The sequence below is a fragment of the Oncorhynchus keta genome, unplaced genomic scaffold (genome assembly GCF_023373465.1).
Source record: "Oncorhynchus keta strain PuntledgeMale-10-30-2019 unplaced genomic scaffold, Oket_V2 Un_contig_28345_pilon_pilon, whole genome shotgun sequence".
NCBI classification, from domain to species: Eukaryota; Metazoa; Chordata; class Actinopteri; order Salmoniformes; family Salmonidae; genus Oncorhynchus; species Oncorhynchus keta.
The window spans coordinates 23,373-31,487 of NW_026285989.1; the positions used below are offsets into that span (position 1 = coordinate 23,373).

At 41.1% G+C, this 8,115-nt stretch overlaps 1 long non-coding RNA gene and 1 pseudogene across 1 annotated transcript; one reads left to right on the forward strand and one right to left on the reverse strand.

The window, feature by feature from the left end:
* Nucleotides 1-832: 832 nt before the first annotated feature.
* Nucleotides 833-6,557, forward strand: LOC118376721 (zinc finger protein 16-like; annotated as a pseudogene).
* A 593-nt stretch (nt 6,558-7,150) lies between these two features.
* On the reverse strand, nt 7,151-7,862 carry LOC127923107 (uncharacterized). Its single transcript, XR_008113339.1, has 3 exons — nt 7,693-7,862; nt 7,433-7,647; nt 7,151-7,347 (listed from the first exon to the last, which is right to left on the reverse strand). It is a non-coding gene; the product is annotated as an uncharacterized LOC127923107 (long non-coding RNA).
* Nucleotides 7,863-8,115: the final 253 nt, after the last annotated feature.

The window sequence follows — 8,115 nt, forward strand, 5'->3', positions numbered from 1 at the left end:
TTTGAAGTAGCCTACAGTGTTGTGAATTATGTACAGTGTTATTTTGAAGTAGCCTACAGTGTTGTGAATGATGTACAGTGTTATTTTGGAGTAGCCTACAGTGTTGTGAATTATGTACAGTGTTATTTTGAAGTAGCCTACAGTGTTGTGAATTATGTACAGTGTTATTTTGAAGTAGCCTACAGTGTTTTGAATTATGTACAGTGTTATTTTGAAGTAGCCTACAGTGTTGTGAATTATGTACAGTGTTATTTTGGAGTAGCCTACAGTGTTGTGAATTATGTACAGTGTTATTTTGAAGTAGCCTACAGTGTTGTGAATTATGTACAGTGTTATTTTGAAGTAGCCTACAGTGTTGTGAATTATGTACAGTGTTATTTTGAAGTAGCCTACAGTGTTGTGAATTATGTACAGTGTTATTTTGGAGTAGCCTACAGTGTTGTGAATTATGTACAGTGTTATTTTGAAGTAGCCTACAGTGTTGTGAATGATGTACAGTGTTATTTTGCAGTGAATGAATTTTAGAGTATAAGGTGTTAAAGAACTAGCCTGTCTTTTGTTTCAATTTAAGCACATGGCCTATTGTCCAGGGTGGCTCGAGTTGTTGAGTTTTGACAGCATGGCGTGAGAGAAAAATGCGATCATTCACAAAATCATCCAACTCAACCTCATTGGCCAACAAAAATAACAGCTAAGAGACTGTGCGAAACACTTTCCACATGTTGAACACGAAAGTGGTTGGGAAATTGTTTTCACTCCGTGTAACGTTGCGCTGGAACACGAGAGAAGGTCGACAATCAACAGTCACTTCGAATCAGCAAAGTATATGAGAATGTCAGAACAGTTCCCACGGCAGCGGCAGATCACCATGACTGAAGTGGTAGCAGGGAAGACTGTGGCAAGCGCTGAAAGAATCAAGGTGAGTGGCGTTTTACTCCAACGTCTACTCTTGGCTTTAGTAGGGTGGTCGGCACTCTGCTCTCCCAGTCTACTCTTGGCTTTAGTAGGGTGGTCGGCGCTCTGCTCTCCCCAGTCTACTCTTGGCTTTAGTAGGGTGGTCGGCTCTCCACTCTCCCCAGTCTACTCTTGGCTTTAGTAGGGTGGTCGGCGCTCTGCTCTCCCCAGTCTACTCTTGGCTTTAGTAGGGTGGTCGGCACTCTGCTCTTCCCAGTGTGTCTATGGAGAGCGCTGCTCAAAGCGCTGAGTGCAATTTGTCAGCTTTGCCGTATTCAATTTAATACGTATGACGAAAGCACAAGCTTTCTGGATTTAAAAATAAATGGTAATACCGTTCTAAAAGTACTTATCAACCACAAAAATCTATTTTTTTACGTTTTCTGTTCATCTCCCTTTCAGAAAAAATCACAATCATGCATTTTTAAGACAACAAAAATCGATGCTCAAATTGAAAGCGATTGATGAGCTTTGAATCTATTTGTTTTGTTTGAGAGAGAATGTGACTGGGAGGTGCATCTTGTGTTGATAGCAAGCCCCAAGCCTGATGGAGAGGAGAGGTGTGTGTGTGGGTGGATACATTTTATCTAATTAATTGGTGCAATTGTTATTTTTCAGATTTGTGAAGATTGGGTACACACTTGCACAACAATCAACATGCAGGACGGAAAAATGTATCACAGCATTTCCGAAAAGCTTCCACAAAATCAAGTAGAAATCAGAAAAGAATGTCGCGAAATGCTGCAATATGTTGGTAGATTGCCTTTATTGATGTCAGGATAGTCACTTTAAATCATTTAAATAATGCCACTTTAATGTTTACATATCTTACATTACTCATCTCATATGTATACATACTGTATGTTATACAATCTATTGCATCGTGCCTCTCGGTCATCTCATCCATATATTTATATGTACATATTCTTATTCCATCCCTTTAGATTTGTGTGTATTAGGTAGTTGTTGTGGAATTGTTAGATTACATTTACATTTAAGTCATTTAGCAGACGCTCTTATCCAGAGCGACTTACAAATTGGTGCATTCACCTTATGACATCCAGTGGAATAGCCACTTTACAATAGTGCATCTAAATCTTTTAGGGGGTGAGAAGGATTACTTATCCTATCCTAGGTATTCCTTAAGAGGTGGGGTTTCAGGTGTCTCCGGAAGGTGGTGATTGACTCCGTTAGATATTACTGCACTGTCGGAACTAGAAGACAAGCCTTTCGCTACACTCGCATTAACATCTGCTAACTATGTGTGACCCATACAATGGATTTGATAGTAACATGAGGATAATAAAGGATAACAGATGCTGTACACTGTTATAATAATATAATAATAATAATGTTATAACTTCACACTGCTGATAGAAATAGAATGTAGTGATAGCTGTCTTAATTTTGGTTGAAATATCTATTTTCGTTTGTTTTGCCTGACTTCTCTCCGTCGGAGGCCTGTAAAACATGCACAAAGACTTCGCTGATACGACGCTCACGAACATTTCCTGCCGCATCTCATAATCCAGATCAAACTCACTCAGAAAGTGGATACATTTTTCCTCTTGCTCTACGAGACCTCACCACTTCCTCAAGTTCTTTTCAGCCAAACAGGAAATCAGTTCAGGTAACCTATTGCTAATGATTATTATTTTGTTTTAATGATGCTTGTAACACGGTCTGTAAACCAACACATTCCAGGATGAAACCGCTCTGGTTTCCGCGGCCTGGTTTTGTTGTTCCCCCAGCTAGTTAGCTGTTAGCCAGTTAGCAACACATCTCCCGTCAAAACCCGTTTGTGTAGCTAGCTAGCTAACATGCTAACTTTATTTCAGGGTCACGGTTGAAGTGTGACTTTTATTTCATAGTTAGCCAGCTGCCGACTCATCTTCAGTAAAATGACTGTAGCGAGGAATTAGCTAACCGGCTGCTTTCATTGTTCAGCCACAGGCCTTTTGGTAGGCCGTCATTGCAAATAAAAATGTTTGTTAACTGATTTGCCTAGTTAAATAAATAAAACAAATATTTGGTTTAGCAACTTAGGTAACCAGCTCGCAATATTAGCAGGACTAAACGTTGCTAAACTAACGTTATTCACATTTTCTTGCCTGCCGAAATCCCCTTCTAATTCCCTCAATTTTGTGCCTAGAGTCAAATACTTCCCTACTGGCAACACGAGCCACCAAAATCCAGTCAAATACTTTATATAGAACAAACTTCGCGTCAGGATATGCAACCGAAATTAATAAATCATGTATGTGTGTTATATTAAATATTCTATTAAACATGGGTGAACAGGCAGTGGCTTGGTGGTTGTCGTCCTTGATGATCTTTTGGCCTTCCTGTGACATCGGGTGCAGGACGTGCCCTGGAGGAGCAAATGGTTGCCCCCACGCATGTCACGTGTGTAGGAAATAAGCCATTACTTTTTTGTTGACCAAAATTGACACACTCATTGACCTCCATACAAAAAACTCCCTAGCTTGGTGGGCAAAACAACAAGAAAACGCCACCTACTGGAGGAGACAGATTTGCAGCCGTGTTGGGCCTCTCTCTTCCTCTTCCTCTCTGGTTATACTTTGTAAATAAAAGTATTTCTATAAGATATTATGTGATTTGTTTGTTTATTTGTTTATTTTCCAGACTAAATGCTCAACAATGTGTTCTGTGTGTGAACCTATTAATTATTGTCCACAATTATCAATATGTTTTATACTAGTTATCATACAAAGAATAGCTCAAATATTGTTATTTATTTGTTTTTTTTCAAGTCTAAATGGTCAACAATGTCCTCCTATCATTTATTGCACATACACAATTATCTGTAGTTGTGCTGCAGTAACGGGTCCATTCTACCCAGGAACACTTCTAGTTTCCAAATCACGGAGTTTACACCCCCAGGAATACTTCTAGTTTCCAGGTCCACTGAGTCTACACCCCAGGAACACTTCTAGTCTCCAAATCCACTGAGTTTACACCCCCAGGAACACTTCTAGTCTCCAAGTCCACGGAGTTTACACCCCCAGGAACACTTCTAGTCTCCAGGTCCACTGAGTTTACACCCCCAGGAACACTTCTAGTCTCCAAGTCCACGGCGTTTACACCCCCAGGAACACTTCTAGTCTCCAGGTCCACTGAGTTTACACCCCCAGGAACACTTCTAGTCTCCAAGTCCACTGAGTTTACACCGCCAGGAACATCTCTTTTTTTAATTGAATCGCAATTGTTTATCTTGAAATTGGGGGAGAAAAGGGGGTAAAATACATAAAAAAAAACATTCTAAACTACTTTTCACTGAAAATTATACAAACACAGTGCAGATTGACAGTTTTTGCTGTTTGGTGCTGTCATTGTTACCAAACTTTGTAGAATTTTCTGTGTAAATTGTTCAAACTAGTCCTTGTGCATGGAGTTGTAGGGTTTAACTTTTTATTCATTGGTTTTTCATACATTTTAAAGTGACATCTCTGTGTCTACATCACTCTGTTACCTAGAATTAGGGCCAATTCCTAACACAAGAAAATGCTTGTGTTGCCTAATAGCCTATAGGCGAATGTTTGAATAGGCTACTGAGGATGGGGTGGTAATTTCAATCACTGTATGTATCAATGTATCATATATTAGTCATGAATTTGAACTGAATATGCTTGTACTCAACAGCCAGTGTTCTTCTTCACTTATGGGATAATCTGACATGCTGTTGCCGTCAATCCTATATGTTTATTTTATGGAAAAAGGTTTTCTGCTGGACGGGATGTGTGGTTAGCTAGCTTAGATACATGTTTGCTGTCTTTTCTGGAGCTATACCACGATCTAGGTTTGTGAAAATCACCCTGAACTCTTTCGGTCTCCTCTTTTTAGATTCACCTCTAGCCTACCAGCCTACCATGTCTGAACCAGGTTCTGGTTGTGTGTTCCAGCCCAGAAGCTCACAGCAGGGTCGAGAGATGCTGTCAGTGAAGCTGGGGGACTGCAGTCAAACAGTGGAACTCAATGTGATTGTCAAAGAGGAGGAGGAGGAGAGAGAAATCAATGAGGGGGAGGGGGAAGAGCGAGAGGAGGACAGGGACTCTGTTGACTCAGGTAAATTCAGGCTAACATCCTCTTTGGTTCAGAGGTAAACAACCCAAAATAACCATTGATTTTACTGGTTCATTGAGAAATGTAAACATGTGTTTTTGGTTGTTAAGTCAATTAGAGCATGCCAATTTCAAGTTAATCTTTCAAAAAATAGATATATTTCTGAATATTTAGGCAAGTTAGCTGGCTAACTCATTGATTCTGCTTTGTATATTATACCCCTCAGGCTTCTGTATGTGTAAGAGGGAAGGCGAGTGTCTACCGACCATTTGGCAATGCATTGTAATTTCACAATGCCATTATCTATGTGCGATGCTATGCAACAAGCCCTTGCAAAGTATTTATCTCAATACTGTTAATCAAAATTATTGTTGAATCCTGCGTTGTTAAGCTTAAAGCCTTTGTTTCTTTGTCAGTTTCTGACCATATATATGTTCATATTCTTACAGGAGAGATCCCCAACCCAGACTCAGTCAAGGAGCCCAGTTCCACAGCATCAAGACTACCTGGACATGGGAGTTATTCGTGCCCTCAATGTGAGAAGAGTTTCAGTTCCTCAACTATTCTAAAGAATCATCAAAGAGTACACTGGAGAAAAACCTTTCCTCTGCTCTGCATGTGGGAAGAGTTTCAGTGAGAAAGTAAACCTTAAGAGACACGAGAGAGTACATAGTGGAGAGAAGCCTTACCACTGCACCCAATGTGGGAAGAGCTTCAATCATTCTGGAAGCCTTAAGGAACACCAGAGAATTCATACAGGGGAGAAACCTTACCACTGTGTTCTTTGTAGGAAGCATTTCAGTCAGCCAGGAAGCCTTAAGAAACACCAGAGAATACATACAGGGGAGAAGCCTTACCACTGCTCACAGTGTGGAAAGAATTTCCGTTTCGCAGGAGACCTAAAGAGTCACCAGAGATCACACAGTGGAGAGAAGCCTTACCACTGTTCTCAGTGTGGCGAGGGATTCACTCAGCTCAGGCGTCTTAAACGTCATCAGAGGATACACATTGGAGTGAAGCCTGTCTGTGTTTTAAATGTGATTGTCAAAGAGGAGGAGGTTGAGAGGGAAATCAAAGAGGAGGAAAAGCGAGAAGTTGAGGAAGAGGAGGACAATAGTAGTGTAGTTGACCCAGATACACCAAGACTGCCTGATCGTGGTCGTTACCCTTGCCATCAATGTGGGAAGAGTTTCCGTTCCTCAAGTAATCTAAAGAATCATCAAAGAGTACACACCGGAGAGAAACCTTACCACTGCTCCCAATGTGGGAGGGGTTTCAGTGAGAAGGTAAATCTTAAGAGACATGGCAAAGTACATAGTGGAAAGAAGCCTTATCACTGCACCCAATGTGAGAAGAGCTTTAATTATTCAGGAAGCCTTAAGGAACACCAGAGAATACATACAGGGGAGAAGCCTTACCACTGCTCTCTATGTGGTAAGAGTTTCAGTCAGCCAGGAAACCTTAAGAAACATCAGAGAATACATACAGGGAGAAGCCTTACCACTGCTCTCTTTATGTAAGAGTTTCAGTCAGCCAGGAAACCTTAAGAAACATCAGAGAGTACATACAGGCGAGAAGCTTTACCACTGCTCTCACTGTGGGGGAGTTTCACTCAGCTAAGAAGTCTTAAAAGTCATGAAAAAATACACATTGGAGGAAGCCTGCCTGTGCTTTTAATGTGATTGTCAAGGAGGGGAGGAGGAGGAGGAGGAGGAGGAGGAAGAAAAGAAAGAAGTTGAGGGGAGAGGAGAGTGACGTGAAATAAAGGCGAAGTGAGAATAGATGAGCAACTCTATAGTTATTTAAATTCACATATCCCTGCAATTGCATCTTCTGTGACGGCATGGTCATGGGCAGCATCATTTGAGTTTTAAAAATCTGTAAGGGGTTTTCCTGCACAACTGTAAAATCAGACTGTCGCCTTGTCACTGCCAGGTCAGCAGTCGGGGTAATTCCGTAACATAATAGTGTCATCCGTATTTAGATGAGATCGAGACAAGATCGTTAACAACTATAGTGGTTGCTGTAATAGTGCTATTCCCAGGCCTAAAGCCTGATTAGTTTACGTTAACAATACATGTCTCATTGTAAACCAGGTTGCCAGTCCGGCCTAAGCCTGTGTTCCTGGCCTTGACCCAAGCATCATTTATTTTTATGAATTATTTCTGAACAAGATCCCTCCTCCTAATGTGCTACAGTGTGTACAGTCTGAACAGGATACTACCTCCTAATGTACTGCAGTGTGTATACTCTGAACAGGATACCACCACCTAATGTACTGCAGTGTGTATAATCTGAACAGGATACCACCTCTAATGTACTGCAGTGTGTACAGTCTGAACAGGATACCACCACCTAATGTACTACAGTGTGTACAGTCTGAACAGGATACCACCTCCTAATGTACTGCAGTGTGTACAGTCTGAACAGGATACCACCTCCTAATGTACTGCAGAGTGTACAGTCTGAACAGGATACCACCTCCTAATGTACTACAGTGTGTATACTCTGAACAGGATACCACCTCCTAATGTACTGCAGTGTGTACAGTCTGAACAGGATACCACCTCCTAATGTACTGCAGTGTGTACAGTCTGAACAGGATACCACCTCCCCTAATGTACTGCAGTGTGTATACTCTGAACAGGATACCACCTCCTAATGTACTGCAGTGTGTATACTCTGAACAGGATACCACCTCCTAATGTGCTACAGTGTGTACAGTCTGAACAGGTACAAAGACAAGGTTGGTAATTTACTGCTACCTGCAGTTATGGAATGTTATCTCAGGACTATAAATTCATTGGTTGACTCCTCCTGACCTGGATGGAGTTATCGACCTGGATATAGTGCACTACATTTGACCATGATTTTGGAATGAGATGTTGGACGAGCAGGTGTCACACTACATCGGTTACCACTACAAACGTATCTTCCTCTATCTACTACCAAACAGAGAAACACTCCATTTTCACATCTGCTGATGTTGGGTTGGTGCTTGAGGTTATGAACATGTAGTAGAATGTTTTTGAAATGTCCCTTTAAAGGTATGTATGCCCATGTACACGACTAACATTT